Source organism: Protopterus annectens, chromosome 11.part0, assembly GCF_019279795.1.
Source record: "Protopterus annectens isolate FY-2018-M chromosome 11.part0, PAN1.0, whole genome shotgun sequence".
NCBI classification, from domain to species: domain Eukaryota; kingdom Metazoa; phylum Chordata; order Ceratodontiformes; family Protopteridae; genus Protopterus; species Protopterus annectens.
The window spans coordinates 1,258,620,282-1,258,637,097 of record NC_056745.1 but is presented as its reverse complement, the minus strand read 5'-3'; the positions used below and the strand labels follow the sequence as shown (position 1 = coordinate 1,258,637,097).

Here is a 16,816-nt window from a genome sequence, read left to right as displayed (position 1 = left end):
AAGAAAAAAACAAAACAGCCTTCATATAGACCATACCTAGGGCCTAATAACAATAAGTGATATCTGACCATTATCTGTTCCACCAAAAAACTTCATGGGCCGGGGGAAGGTAGTTGGGAGTCGTGGATAAATGAAAATGAACACAGATGGAACATTATGGTGAGAACATAACTTCTTTATTGGATACACTCAATTTTCATTTTATCCTCAACATATGGGACACATTTCCCAGCTACCTTTGACCTTGAGTGGACTCAAGGAAGTATATTCCTGAGCACCACTGGAGACCAGATCCAATTTCTAATGAATAATAAATGTATGAGGAGAAACCCAAGCTGCTGCTGCACAGATATCATTCACAAAAACTCTAGAATGAAAAACTGCCGAAGTAGCTACAGCTATTATAGAATGTTCCTTTAAAGGCCAAGGCAATTTAATTTTCTTTTCATTGTAGATAAAGGAAACGCATTCTTTGAGCCCTCTTGCTAGTGTCGCTTTGCTGACTGGCTGGCCAAGTCTTGTAGATGAAAATGACACAAAGTTGATCAGACTTTCTTAAATTCTTAGTTCTGTATAGATAGAAATGTAATTGCCTGTGAATGTATAATAAATGTAAGCAGTATTCACCTTTGTTAGTAAAACTGGGAAAAATACTAGTAAATTAATAGTCTGACACTGGTCCTTGACACCACCTTAGGCAAGAAGGAAGGATTGGTTCTCAGTGAATCTCTATCTTTATGGAAAATCAGGTAAGGAGCTCTACATGATAAAGCTTGCAATTCTTAAACCCTCCTTGCAGAAGATATTGCCACTAAAAATATAGTTTTACAGGATAAAAATTTCAGATCACATTCAGCTCATGGTGCAAAAGGTTGAACAATGGCTTTGAGCACTAAGTTGAGACCCCAAGGTGAATTAGGATCTTTGTAATTGGGTTTTAGCAAGAGTATTCCTTTTAAGAAGGCCTTGGAATGCTTATGAAAAGCCAGAGAGAATTCTTTTAAACCATTATGGTAATTAGAAATAGCAGTTAACTGAATTGTTATAGTAGACTGGAGAAGCACCCGTTTTAAAAAGTGAAGTTAAAAATTCTAGTACTAAATTGATGGGTGTGTCAATATTGTTATGAGCCCAAAAGGTAAATATCCCCCATTTACTAGCATATAGTTTATGGGTAGCTGGCTTGGGAGAAGCTTAGAGTATATGATGCACTGGGAAGAGTGAGGGATGCCTTGCTTTTAATGAAACTGGAGAAGCCAAGCTGTCAGCTTGAGATTTGCAATGTTTGAATGGATTAATGCCTCTGGATGAGACAGAAGGTCTGTTGCTGCTGGGTCCTGAATACAAGGCTGTTGGATCAGATAAGGCCAAAGAAAGGGAAACAATATTTGTCAAAGCCAATAAGGTGCAATGAGGATTACTTTGCTCTTCAACCTGACTGCTTTCTGTATGACGTTCGGGATTAGAGGAATTGGGGAAAGACATGCAGCAGACCGGAAGGCCAAATGTGGAAAACAGCATCTCTCAGTGACTCCTCTGGAGGGGGGATCAGGGCAAAGTAGTTGCTGCGCTTGTTGTTTAGGGTTGAGGCGAACAGGTCATAGCAAGGCTGGCCCCACTGACAGAGAATCGTTTCAGTCACTTGTAGACTGAGAGACCACTCGTGAGGCAGGAGAATACATCTGCTTAGTTTGTGCTCTAGCACACTGGAACTCCCCTGAATGTGCATTGCTGTCAGAAAATTGTTTGAAGAGATGGCCACACTCAGACCTTCTCGACAAAGGGGGTAGGATTTGGTTCCTTGCCGTTTGCTGATGTACCAAACTACTGACATATTGTCCTTTTGAATCACTAATGTTCCTGAAGGAAGAGAAGTCTGAAAGGCTTGTAATGCTAAAAGCACTGCCCTTAGCTCCAGTACATTGATATGAAAGTGGACCTCTGTGGAGGGCCAAGTGTGTTGGACAGTCTTACCCAGATAATGCCCCCCCACCCCATCTAGGAGGCATCTGTGGTCATTATGGCTTGGGGTTGTGATGGGACAAAGGGGTGGCCTAGAAAAATGTCTTCAGAATGCATCCAAGTTAAACCTTTCCTGCAAAGATTGGTGATCAAAATCAGGTCTGACATGGGTTGGTGTAACATTGACCATTGAGATGCTAGCAACCACTGTAGTATCCTCATGTGATATCTTGCTAACGAAACTAAATAATACCTGCAGCCCTCGAGCCCAGTGCTTGAAGGACTAGATGGGCAGCCACTTTTCTGTTGCTGATTAGCTTCTGTACCTGGATTCTGATTTTCTGTAATCTCACAGGGAGAAGAGAAGCTATGGAAGTTTGAATATTTAAAAGGGCTCCTATGAACTTTAAATTCTAAGTTGGGGGCAATTTCAAGTTTTCATAATTTACAGTTATTCCCAGATAACAGCAAATGTGATGTACATGGTATCTTGCTTCCATCAATTAATGCCTGATCAGAGTGGTAATGAACCAGTCGTCTAGAAACTGAACCACTCGGAACCCATGTAGTCTCAAGTGAGCTGCTATTATTGCCATACACTTGGTAAACACCCTCGCTGTGCGAGACCAAAGGGCACATATCTGTATTGAAAATGACTAGCTCCCAGCTGGAAGTGGAGAAATATGCTGAATCATTTGTCCATCTTTATATGGTAATACACATTCTGAAGATCAACTGAGCACAACCAATAGTCTTTTTCCAAAAAAGGAAGAATGAACTGTACTGTGACCATCTGGAACTGTGACCATCTGGAATTTGATTTGACGAACTGAATTGTTCAGTACACTTGGATCCAAAATTAGTCTCCAGTCCCCTGTCTTTGGCACTAAAAAGAATCTTGAGTAAATTCCGGACTATCTCTCGTCTGCTGGGACTCCTTGGATGACTTTTTCTAGCAGTTTTTGGATTTCTAGAACTGCTTGTTTTCTCTGACTGAGTGGAACATCAGGGACTTTCTTGCATACAAGAAGAGGAAGGGAAAAAGGAAATATACAGCCTCTGGATATAATCCTCTGCACCCAAGCATCCAATGTTATTTGTAGCCAGGCATTTTGGTGCATGGGTAAGCGTCCCCCAACTGCCTCCAGAGGAGGACAATTCGGCCCCCTTTCAAGAGCACCGTTAGGATTTACCAGACAAAGAATCCCTGAAACCCTGATTTTTGTGGGCCACCTCTATCACATGGATGGCGTCTTCCATTGAAGTTGCCCCCTCTGCCCCTGGGGGAAGTATCGCCATGTGTGTCCTGAAAAGGCTCTTGGAGCTTTTTGAACCACATTTTTCCATTGCTTTTCTCGTTTCTAGAGAATGGTCACTGATGAGTGAAAAACGTATGCCCACAGCAGAATGGGTCTTTCCATCACTCATACCTGGATAAAGTTTCTCTAAATCTTGGACCAAACAGGGACAATCTGTCAAAGGGTGTATTGACGAATGAAGACTTAAATGGCTCCACAAAGTCACATAGACACATCTAGATGTGTCTCCTAATGGCAACACCTGAACCTGCTGCTTTGGTGGTCCCTTCAGATGCCTGAGCGAGGAGCCTCTGGGATGAAATGGACAAAGACTCCAGGGTAGCCAAATGGGAAGCCACCTTTTCTCGGATGTCCTCAAAAATGGTTCCTGTGAGGGTATCCAATAACTCCTTGACCAGATCCCTCTGAAGTCTGATGAAGTGTGCCAAGAAATTCAAGGATCTTAAGGCAAAGGACGAAGCACAGACCTGTTCCCAAACCTATCCATCACCCGAGACTCTCTGTTGGGTGGATGGATAGAGGAACTCTCTTCAGCCAGTTCCTTCTTTGTGGCTGCCACCACAACCATGGCATCAACAGTTAACTCTTTGGCCCAGAAAGGTTTGTCTTCAGGGGTGGACAGAATTTTGTCAGGTCTCCTGGGGATGGGTTCAATAGTATCTGGGGCCTTCCACATCCGCTGAGATCAACTGAATGAGCTTGTCAGCGGGTGAAGTCACCAAACAGATAGAGGGTCGATTGCCAAAGACCTGCAGGTACACTCACTCCTCGGAAGAGAGATTTTGGGACTTCCAGTCACCCCTCTGTTTTAATATTTCCAGGATGTCTCCAAAGTAGACATAATTAGGGGGATCCCTCACCTTCACCAAAGTAGGTGCCTTCGATGATAGATTCTGTAGATCAGTGTGTGTGATACATCTTAAGAAGCTTTCCAGTGAGTTAGCACATGCATAAAAGTACTGAGCACATGCAAGCTAGAGAGCCATTTAGAGTTAGAAGCCAGAGTGTAAGCATGCAATGTTACTAGTTAGTCAGTTAGATAGATTGTTTAAGTTTATTGTTCTTGTTATCCATCCTGATGTGTTTACACTTAATAATAACACCCAAGCCTCAACATCTTCTTAATGTATATAAGAAGAGTGACACGGTGTCAGAATGGGATCCAGAGTTACAGAGATGAAAAAAATAAGTTATGTCTTACCATAATGTTCCATCTGTGTTGTTCATCATCTTTCATTCATTACTGATTGGTTCGGTTCCAAGCCTTCAGAACAGAGTCAGCCTTTTTTACCAAGCTCGCACCTGACAAAAAACTCTCGAGCTAAGTTTCTACCCAGAACACCCTTCTCCCTGTTACCTCAGATCGAGTTTGCTAGAGAAAGAGAAGTAAAGCTGAGGTCACTTCTGCGTAAATACCCTAGGACACCACTTGGACCCAAAGCATCCCCCAGGAGCCTTTGGAGGGGGAAGAAGGGTGGGAAGTGATGAATGAAAGATGAACAACACAGACGGAACATTATGGTAAGACATGACTTCTTTATCTGATGTTGTTAATCTTCTTTCCATTTATCACTGATGGAACAGAATCCCAATCTACTTTGAGGTCCATGGGTGGCCCTTATGGAAGAACATTCCTGAGCATCAGTCACAAAAAGGTACCAATAGGAGGTGCTGAAATAATCACTGTGTAAAGATGTAGCAGCCACAAACAAATTTATTGCATAAACGCCAACCAAAATCCACAGCGTTTTCATCCACTGACTTCTTCAGATGTACAAACAAATTCATCAGTTAAGGCAGCTTATATACCCTCCCCTAAATGTTTAATTGAATAATTTATTAACATATTTAGTCAATTCCATACAACTTCCCCCTTAAAGCCGTAATGACCATACTAATGTTTGTTTGTGTCTTTCGGCTTTTCCCGGTTAGGGGTCGCCACAGTGGAACTCCGGTCTGCTAATGATTGGCAGTAGAGTTTTACATGCTGGCTTGCCGGGCCTAACGCACAACCTTCAACGTAGGAACGCCCGTTCACTCATGTCGCCACACAGAAGACACTCTAACTGAGAATCGAACGGGCAACGTCTAACTGTGAGGCGACAACGCTACCGCAGCACCACCACCATACTAATACTAATATAAAAACCATACATATTTAAAATACTTTTTTTAAAAGGCAAATGAGAAACTCAAATACATCAATACTCTTACTCAAATAAGTGACCGTTTCTAATAAATAACTATGATAATCTAAAAAATAATAAATATTTACTAAAAAAAGTATATATATGTATTTGTAAAATACATTAGAAAGCGTGGAATACATAAAAAATTACAATTAATGTACAAGAATTGACAACAATAATCTGAAACCCTAAAAAATAGAAGTAAAAAATGCATTGCTTCACAGAACATAAGACTAAATTCACTTCTATCCTTCTACAATTTAACAGCCCTCATTCTCAGTATGGGAGCAATAGAAATGTGCTCATTAAGCCCAGGGAGTTTGTTAGCATCCAAGAGTAATTGCCAATATATCTCTCTTACTTCTATTCTGTTCTCCCACGGCCGCCCACTAGAATCTTGGTGCACCATTTCAATTACAAAAAAAAAACACTGGGCCTTAGCACACAATAAACTGTTTATATAATGCATTGTTACTGTCCTTCGTTCTAATGGCATTTAGATGTTCATATATTCTCCTTTTTAGTTTTTGTGTAGTTTTATCTATATAGAATGCCTCACACATCTTACAAAGACCTAGGTATACAAGTCCTGCACTATCACAGTTAGAAAACTAACACTTTTAATCAAATATTGTCTATTCTTAATGTACACCGAGTCCTGCCTAAGAATATATGAACATTGGGCACAAGACCCACACTTGTAGGTCCCAGGTTTTCGTCCTTTCTGTCCCTTATAGTTGTTTTCCAGTAACTCTTTAAGGTTTCTACCTTTCTTATAGGTAAATTTCAATGGATTTTTGAACAACATGTCCAATTCTTAATAGCTACTAAACCTATCCCAATGCTGTGTTATGATATTTTTAACTTTTTTTGTGTTCTGATTGCAAAACATCACATAATTGCTCGTGAAGTTCTTTTCATTATTCAGGCTCATCTGGGTCCCTTCCCCAATACTTTCCTCCTGTTCAGAGAATGGTGTAGCTTGCCCCTGGGCGTCCCCACCCCCAGTCCTAAAATGGGGGAAAATCTAGCACTTCTCCCTTGTTTCACCTCCATCATCACCTCTTCTAATAGGGTAATAGGGTATTTCCTGGTCAAAAACATGTCCTTGACATTCTGACTTTCCTGTTCATATTCGTCATCCTACAACTATGTATGAACTGGTCCTTGACAATACTCCTCTTCTGTTTAAAGGGGTGAAAACTAGAAAAATACAGGTAGGAGTTAGAAAAAGTTTCCTTCCTGTATATCCCTGAAATAAAATCTTGCTTCAAGGGATCTTTTCTAATAGTGACATCCAAATAATTCATCTCATCATGTGAACTATGGTAGGTGAATCTCAAAAATCCTGTGTTCCGATTCAAATACTGGATAAAATCCATTAATTTGTCCTCACTACCCTTTCAAAATATACAAATATCACCTAAATATCGCTTGTAGTATATCCAATATTGCTCATATGCAGACTGAAAGACGAACTTTTGTTCCCACATCATCAGAACTATGTTGGCATATGTGGGGGCACAACATGCCCCCATTGCCACCCCTTGTTTCTGCTTAAAAAATTTGCCTTCAAAAAATAGATTAATAGTTAATAAATTATTCGATTAAACATTTAGGGGAAGGTATATAAGCTGCCTTAACTGATTAATTTGTTTGTACATCTGAAGAAGTCAGTGGATGAAAACGCTGTGGATTTTGGTTGGCGTTAATGCAATAAATTTGTTTGCGGCTGCTACATCTTTGCACTGTGATTATTTCGGCACCTCCTATTGGTACCTTTTTGTGACCAATACTTAGTTTCCTGGTTATGGTACCTGATCTTTTTTGGTTTTTTGGTTAACATTCCTGAGTACCATTGAGCTGAAGGCAGTTCTCCCTCTGGAGACCAAGTCCAATTTGTAATGATTGATAAAGGTATGAGGTTTAGCCCAAGTAGCTGCTGCCCAGATGTCATCCATGGAAACCCTGGAATGGAAAGCTACAGATGTTGCCATGTTTCTAGTGGAGTGAGCTTTAACTTTTGGCATAGCTTCATTACTGAGGGAACAGATAAAACTTATGCAGTCTCAGCCATTTCGATAATATAACCTTGGAAACAGCAACTCCCATTCTGGGCCCAGAAAAGGAGATGAAAAGTTGTTCAGACTGACGGATAAGTTTAGTTCTGTAAAATCTCAGTTGCCTATGTACATCCAAGGAGTGAAGGCAGTACTCCTCTATTGGAAAAATTCGGAAAGAACATTGGCATGTCAATGGTCTGCTTAATAGAGAATTCAGAAAAAACTTTGGGAAGAAAGGATGGATTCATCCGAAGTGATACTCTGTTTTTATGGAAGACCAGACAGGGCCTCTTGATACACAATGCCTGCAGCTCTGAGACCCTTCTAGCAGACGTGATGGCTACCAAGAAAGTACAGTTGTGTACACTTACAATAAATGTAGATGTTTGAGTGTATTCACTGTTGCAGTCATCACATTTGGGTTATCCCTGCCAGGGCAGCCATTGGCCGGCCCGAATACCAGAGGCTTAGTATTTCTGCATCGATTGCTGTCACTTCAGGACTGACATCAAGTTGTCAGTAGTATAAAGTAAGGCAGCCGACGCCATTAGATCAGTTTTTCTTGCCCGAACCTGTCAGGAGCCCCCAAAGTAGGAGCCAGGTTCTGGTGGAAGAACCCCAGAAGTAGAAAGTAAATATCAATATATCCCTTGTAAGTATAGAGAAGAAAAGAGGGGAGGGAGGGAAACCAGGACTGCGACAGTGAATACACTCGAACATCTACATTTGTGGTAAGTGTACACAACTGTACTATGTTCTTCGTGTTTCACTGTTGCAATCATCACATTTGGGTCTATTCCCAAAGCTGAGAAAATGGGTGGAGGCAGTCAAGGAAATGAGGGGCTGGCTAGGATGCCTTGCAAGACTGCAGAGGCAAACTTCGCCCTGGATTTGGATAAGAGAGGCAGGTGGTAATGTTTAAAGTGTGAACAGATGTCCAGGTGGCAGCCTCCAGGATGTCCCTGATGGGGCCTCCTCTGAGGAAAGTTGCAGAGGTGGTGGCTACTCTGCTGGAGTGAGTCCTGACCCCCTTGGGGGAGGCTTTCCATGTTGTTTGTAGCAGAAATGGATGCAGTGTGCTATACATTTGGAAATGGTTTGTTTGGAGATGGCTTTGACTTCTGCCCCTGTAGTAAAGCTACTCAGCAATTGATCAGACTTTCTGAAGGATTTAGTTCTGTCTAGGTAGAATCTGAGCTGTCTGTGTGCATCTAAAAAGTGCAGGATCCTTTCCACCTTGTTCTGGGGATTAGGAAAAAAGGTGGGCAAATGAATGGATTGGTTGACAGCCACACTGGACACCACCTTGGGCATGAAGGATGCGTTAGTTCTGAGGGATACCCTGTCAGCACTTAAGATGATGAGGGGTTCCACAGCCATGAACGGTTGCAGCTCGGAGACTCTTCTGGCTGAAGTGATAGCCAGAAGGAAAGCTGTCTTCCAGGAAAGAAATTTTAGCTCTGCAAAATAAGCTGGTTTGAAAGGGGGCAGGGTGAGCTTTTCTAACACAAAGTTAAGGTCCCAAGCTGGGGTTGGTGCTCTTCTGGGTGACCTCAAGTTGCTAGCCCCTCTTAGGAACCGTTTGATCAAAGGGTGTGAGGAAAAGGGGCTGTTCAGTGGGAAAATTAATGATAGCAGAGGCATGAATTTTTATGGAGGAGAAAGAGAGGCCACTGTGCAGTAGGTCAGCTAAGTAATCCAGGATGAAAGGGAGGGAGGGCTGTATCATATTGGCTCCCTTAGCTTGAGTCCAGGTGCAGAATTTCTAGTGCTAGGGTGTCTGGCCTCATGTATAACATCTAGAACCTGTTTGCTGAGGTTTGCAGATTGATCTGGGGTAAGAGAATAAGCCAAGCTGCCAAACTGAGTGTCTGCAATTGGGGATGCATGAATACCCCTTCCCTCTGGGTCAGAAGGTTTGGAATCTGAGGAAGATGCCATGGTGGCAGTGGAAACAGGCTGCGCAGCAAGGGGTACCAGTGCCGGCGAGGCCAGGGGTACCAGTGCCGGCGAGGCCAGTCTGGAGCTATAAGATTGTCCTTGGTTTTTCCTACTTTATTTTGAGCAGTGCCCTGGGGATGAGAGGTAATGGAGGAAATGCATAGACCGATAGACTGATCCAGGGGAAGGACAGGGCATCCACTTTCCAAGCCATGCAGTGATGCGCCCTGATGCAGAGTTTGCTGAACAGATGGTTGTGCGAGAGGCAAAGAGGTTGACCTTCCAGGTGCCCCATTTGAGTTATTAGGGAGAAGGTTCTTCTGTTGAGCTGCCACACGTGTGGGTCCAGAAGATTTCTGCTTAATTGGTCCGAGAGAGTTGAGAGAACCTGGTAGGAATTGTGCCAACAGATGTAGTTGCATGGCAGAGGCTGTGTGCCAAAGGGTCATGGCCATCCTGCATACAGGGTAGGAGTGAGTCCCTCCCTGGCTTGTTGATATATCACATCATAGTGGTGTTGTCTGTTTTGATCAGGAGAGCCCCTGGGGAGAGAAAGGGCTTGAAAGCTATCAAGGTGTGCTGGACAGCCATAATCTATTTTTGGTTGATGTGCATGCAGAGGGATTTGCTGCAGGCTCCATTGGCCCTGTATGCACCTGCCATACAGGTGTGCATCCAAAGGACAGTCCGATGTGCCTGCAGTGAGGGTCTGGGCGGCGGGGGTGGGGTGGTGAGAAAGGTAGTCCCTTGTTGTGTGAGCATGCTGTTGCCCACCAAAGAAAATCTTTTTTGAGGCAAGGTATAAGAGTCTCCAAGTCTTGAGAGTGCTGACACCAAATGCTTTTTAGGTACCATTGAAGTTTCCTCATATGCCATCTGGCATATGGAATGAGTAGAATGCAAGAAGCCAAGAACCCCAGAGCTTGCAGGATTTTCCTTGTGGATAACTGGGGTCTGGTGGCTAGTTGAGAGAAACAGGCCGTCAGGTAAGTTTGCTTTTCTGGTGTAAGGTATGCCATATGGGATGCTGTGTCCAGGCTTGCACCCAGGAATATAATTTTTTTGGGTGGGTACTAGTTTGGATTTCTTTTTGTTGATAGTGTACGCCGGAAAACGAAAACTCAGGTAGCAACTGACCGGCACTCGTGCGAACTGCTTCTGTTTCAGACTCCTCGGCAAGAAAAACTGAATTAATGGCGTCGGCTGCCTTACTTTATACTACTGACAACGTGACGTCAGTCCTGAAGCGACAGCAACCAGCGCAGAAATACGAAGCCTCTGGTATTCAGGCCAACTGAGGGCTACCCTGGCAGGGATAGCCCAAATGTGATGACAGCAACAGTGAAACACGAAGAACATCTACAGGGGACAGATCTATTTTCTCTTTGGAGGGGGTAGCTTGTCTTCCTCTGATCAGCATAAGGTCTTCCATAATTTTAAGCATTTGAGACTGAGGCAAGGAAGCAGGTGACTGAGATTGGATTGTCGGTTTCTTGGGTGTGGTTCATACCCTGAGCCTTAGAAACTCTGTTGTTTTCGAAAGAATAAGAAGTTATGCACCAACCATAACGTTCCATGTTAGTTGTCTTCTCGCCTTCTTTCTTGCTGGTTGGGGTTCGGAGCCAATCCTCGGCTCCGACTCGGCCATCTTCTAAAGCTCGAGAGCTATTTACTGGCTCGAGGCCTCCCCATATCCCACAATGCCTGGTGCTAGATCCCCAGATCTCGTTTGGTAGACCTAACTACAGACAAATATAAGGACACCTGTCCTAACAGCATATGTTTAGCTACAGAGCTAAAAGGTTGAGGGAACAAACCAGATAAAACCCAGCCAGCTAAAAGGAACTCAGAGGGCAACTCTTCTCGGTCTATTAGGATAGGGGGATGGAGGGTGGGACACAAGAAAGAAGGCGAGAAGAAGACAACTAACATGGAACGTTATGGTAGGTACATAACTTCTTAATGTTAAGTTGTCTATCTCGCCTTCATTCTTGCTGGTAGGGACAGCATCCCTAGCACCTCAGTCCTGGGTGGCTCATCGAACAGACTCTTCAGCACAGTGTAACCAAAATCAGCTCTGCTCCTAGAGGCCACATCCAACTTATAATGAGAAATAAATGTATGGGGAGTGGCCCATGTAGCTGCCGCACAAATGGCTTCCATTGGTAATCTTGCCTGAAAAGCTATAGAAACAGCTAAAGCCCTAGTAGAGTGGCCTTTTGGTTTAGCAGGGAGCTGTTTGTTCCTCAATTGATAAATCAAAGTAATAATAGAAGTCAACCACCTAGATAGAGTTACTTTAAACACTGGTAGACCTTGTTTACCTTCAGCATAGGACAGGAAGAGCTGATCTGATTTTCTAATTTGTTCAGTCCTATGCAAGTAGAAACGTAATGGTCTATGAACATCCAACTGATGTAATTTATGTTCAGCTTTGTTGGAATAATTTGGGAAGAAGACCGAAAGATCAATGGACTGATTCAGATTACTCTCAGAAGGTACCTTAGGAAGGAAGGAGGAATTAGTCCTGAGCTAAACTCTGTCATTATGAAAAACTAAATAAGGAGGGCGAACACAAAGGGCCCAGTTCGGAAACTCTTCTGGCTGAGGTAATTGCTACAAGAAAGAGGGTTTTCCAAGAAAGAAACTTTAAGGAACATGAAGCTTGCGGGTTCAAAGGGGGGCAATATTAGGGAAGCTAAGATCAAATTAAGATCCCACGGAGGCGGGGGATCTCTTACTGGGGGCTGAGCAAAGTAGTCCCTTTGAGAAAAGCTTTGCAAAGCTTATGGGACATGATACTAGTTTCAGATAGGCCTGTATGAAAATTTGAAATTGCAGCTAACTGAACTCTAATGGCGGCAGAAGAGGACCCAGCCTGAAAAAGTTCTGCTAAGAAATCTAAAACGTGGTGGACCGGGGCTGAAAAGGGATCTATGTTTTTAGACTCTGCCCAGCAAGAGAAACGTTTCCACCAACTAGTATAAGTTTTTCTGGTGGTAGATTTGTGCGAAGATAAGATGATTTCACGCACCGATTGGGAAATGTCCAGAAGCCTGGCTAAGGTTGGAAGTGGAGCAACCAAGCAGTGAGGTTGAGAGACTGCAGGGATTGGTGCAGCCCGCCCAAATGATGGATCAGGAGGTCTGGTACTGGGTCCAGGGTCCAGGGCTGCTCCAGGAGGTGATGATGCAGGAACGGAAACCAAATTTGTCGAGACCAGTAGGAGGCAATGAGGATCATCTTGCATCCCAGCGCGGTAGCTTTCTATATTAGTTTGGGAATCAGGGGAAATGGAGGGAATGCATAAAGAAGTCCCTGAGGCCAATCGTGGATTAGAGCATCTCTGGGAGGGTATCCGGGAAGAGGGAGGAGAGAAAAGAAACTGTCGCACTTGCTGTTGAAGGGGGTGATGAAAAGGTCGCAGCAAGGTTGACCCCATTTGCGGAAGATTTGGTTCGCCACTGTCTGATTGAGAGACCACTCGTGACGCATGAGAATTGCTCTGCTCAGCCTGTCCGCTATAACACTGGACTTCCCAGGGATGTGCGCTGCTATCAGAAACTGCTGGGAAGAGATTTCCCATTGCCAGAGTCTGAGTGCTTCTCGACATAGGGGAGTAGGACTTGGTTCCGCCCTGCTTGTTGATGTACCACACTACTGACATATTGTCTGTCTGAATTGCAATGGTCCCAGTGGGAAGAGAGTTCTGAAGAGTTTGCAACGCTAAAAGCAAAGCTCTCATCTCCAAGACATTGATATGCAGATGATACTTGTGGGGTTGCCAAGTGCCTTTGACTGGTTCTGCCCTGAAAGTGCCCCCCCCCCCCCAGCCGATCAGGGAGGCATCCGTGGTCACCGTGGCTACTGAAGGAGGAAGAACAAATGGTCTGCCCTGGGGTACTGACGGAGGAAACCATCCACCAAGCAAGCTGGTCTTTGCATGTCTGTGTAATCATAATCATGTGAGACATTGGAAGTTGTAGAAATGACCATTGGGTGAAAAGCAACCACTGAAGAATCCTCATATGAAAACGAGCCGGGGGACTAGTATGTTCGCTGCTGCCATGAGGCTCAATGTCAATCTTGCCTGAATTTTCTTGCATCCTAATAACACCTGTACATGTCGGCGAATATCTAATACTCTGTGTAACAGAAGTCTCACTGACATGTCTTTTGTACTTAAACTTGCGCCTATAAAGGTTATAGACTGACAAGGCGACAATGCAGACTTTTTGAAATTTATTGTGATACCTAGCTTGGAGCAAGTTTGGATGGTGTAGTTCCTGGCTTGTAGCAGCTGATGTCTGGTGGTAGCAGTAAGGAGCCAGTTGTCTAGATAGGGAAACACTTGGAATCCTTGCAGTCTCAGGTGAGAGGTAACTACTGCCATGCATTTGGTGAACACCCTGGGGGCTGTGGTGAGACCAAAGGGCAGAGCTCGGAACTGATAACGACTGGCTGCCAGCCGGAAGCGGAGGAATCTTCTGGAGGGCCTGTCCATTTTGATATGGTAGTACGCATCTTGAAGATCTATGGAGCACATCCAACTGTCCTGACCCAAAAAGGGTAGAATGGACTGTAGCGTGACCATCTGGAACTTCGTTCTTTGTACAGACCTGTTTAGTCTGCTGAGATACGAAATGGGTCTCCAGTCCCCTGTCTTTTTTGGTACCAAAAAGAACCTTGAGTAAATTCCGGATCCTTGCTGGTCTGCTGGGACTCACTGGATGGCTCCTTTTTGTAGCAGTTTTGAGATCTCTTGGACTGCTTGTTCCCTTAGACTGGGTGGAACATCTGGAAGGGATCTGTTTGACCTTAAGGGGGTATGAACGAAGGGAATTCTGTAACCTTCGAATATGATACTGTACCCATCTGTCTTGAGTTATGTCTTGCCAGGCTTTTGGGTACAGCAATAATCTTCCCCTGACTGCCTCCAAAGGTGGGAAGCCCCTCAGGGATGCTGGAAGGGCTTGTCAGAGAAGGAATCTCTGCTGCCCTGATTTTGCGGGCCCCCTCTGCCTCGAGGGCGGCGTCTACTGTTGTTCCCTCCTCTGCCCCTGGAGGGAAACTCACCACGTGTGTCAGGCACGGCTCGCTGGGGTTTCCGGAACCACATTTTGCACTTTTCTGACCTTTGGGGTACGGTCGAGAAAGAGTGGAAAAACGGACTCCACAGCAGAGAGAGTCTTGCCTTCCTGCTCACACTTGGTAAGGGTATCCTTCACCTGTGGTCCAAAAAGAGCAGAACCATCAAAAGGGGTATTGGTGAAAGATGCCTTAAAGGGGTCCTCAAAGTTACATAACCGCATCCAAACATGCCTTCTCAAGGCCACACCTGTGTCTGCGGCTCTACTCGCCCCACTGGCCGCATAAGAAATGAGCCGCATGGAGGAGTTCACTATCGAATTAAGAGTCGCCAGCTGGGAGGTAATCTTATCCTGGACCCCCGCAGCTGATGGATCTTGAAGGGTATCTCCTAGCTCCTTAAGGAGATCTTTTGAAGGTGTGTAAAATGGCACAAATAGTTCAGCGACCGCATGGAAAAGGTCGCCGAGGAAAACATCCGTTTCCCGTATCTGTCCATCGTCCTAAACTCCTTATTAGGGGGATGGACAGACGAAGAAGTCTCAGCCAACTCCTTTTTTGTGGCCGCTGCTGCCACCATAGCATCAACAGGGAAACCCTTTGTCAAAAATTGTTCGTCTTGTGGTGCTGTGATGAATTTCGCGGGCCTTCGGGGAGTTGGTTCCACTGTGTCTGGGGATGACCACGCCTTTCGAGCCACCACTGCCATCAGTGGATCGAAAGGCGGAGACACCCAGGAGGTGGAGGAGCGAGAACCAAACGCGTCCAGATATACCGACTCATCCTCAGAAGGGTTAAGGGTAGTCCAGTTCCCCCTCTGCCTAAGCATCTCAAGAATGTCTGAGAAGGAGACATCTTCAGAGGGGGACCTTGGAGACCCTTCAGAATCCTCCAAGTCGGTATCCGAAGTGACAGACTCAGGGGAGTCAACATGCTTCCTCTTACATTTCCTCTTTTGAGGGGGCTCCTCTGAGTGATCAGGGGAGGCCTCTGAAGAGGAGGATACGCCCACCGGGGCGACCTGGACCGCTTGTTCTCCTCGCTTGGGGTCTGGAGGAGGGGCAGAGGCAGAGCCGAACCCTGATGACGGGGGCTGGATAGCATTTTAGCCAGGGCCTGCGATTTCGGAAGTCTGCTCACCACTCTCTTCAAGTCATGGTCAGACAGTCTCGAAGACCGAGAAGAGCAAGATCGGTGACTTCGCTCCGACTGTAACAGAGGCGACCCCGGAGCCGAGCGAATCGACTCTAGGGATGGGGACCTAGAATGCTTTCGGCTCCCTGAAGGTTCCGACACCAGGATCGGAGCCGACTGAGAGGCAGGTACTTCGGTTCCGGCCGGAACTGAAGTCGAAGCAGATGCCACACTCGACAACAGCTCCAAGCTGGGAGCCAATGGCTTCGATGGCTTGGAGGGTTTCCCTGGCTGAGTCTTAGCAGGTGACCCTTCAGGATTTAGTAATCCTCTAAGGATTAACTTATTCCTACACTCCTGCAGGACTCTTGGACTAAAGGCGTGACACACCGAACAAGAGTCCTGCAGGGGTAGGTCGCCCAAGCAGTAGACACAGGAAGTGTGACCATCTGTCAGAGACATTTTCTGACAGCATGAGTCATACTTCTTGAATCCCGATACCTTAGTATCTTTGGACATCCTGTAGAAAAAGAAAAATCACAGGTGAAAAGGCCAACAGTACAACGGTAGGTAACAAGTATACCACACCTTAACAACACACACACACACACACACACACTATAACTATATATATATATATATATATATATATATATATATATATATATATATATATATACACACACACACACACACACACACACACACACACACACACACACACACACACACACACACTATAAAAAGTAAAGTACTACAACTATTTCTACCTGAAAACACTACAAAAAGTATTTCAGAGAACAAGGGTTAGCTTCTAACTAAAACGGCTACCTTGAAGAGAGAAAAAAAAAGGGGGGGGGACTCTAACAGTAAAATCGAGTTTTCTAAGGGGATGGGATCGATCTAAAACTACACAGAGACAAAAAGTACTAAACTACTATAATAAGAACTAAACGCTAACTATTTATATGAAAATTTTTTATATAAAACCTATCAAAAGACAAAAACTTACGACCAGAGCCAGCAAAAGCAACCTCGTAGCAGAAGTGGCAAACGAGATCTGGGGATCTAGCGCCAGACATTGTGGGATATGGGGAGGCCTCAAGCCAGTAAATAGCTC

General features: G+C 44.6%; 1 protein-coding gene across 1 annotated transcript in view; it reads right to left on the bottom strand.

The window, feature by feature from the left end:
• LOC122815814 (rab-like protein 2A) overlaps positions 1-16,816 on the bottom strand; it is a gene marked incomplete in the record, with an annotated part of 1,114,697 nt that overhangs the window by 347,582 nt on the left and 750,299 nt on the right.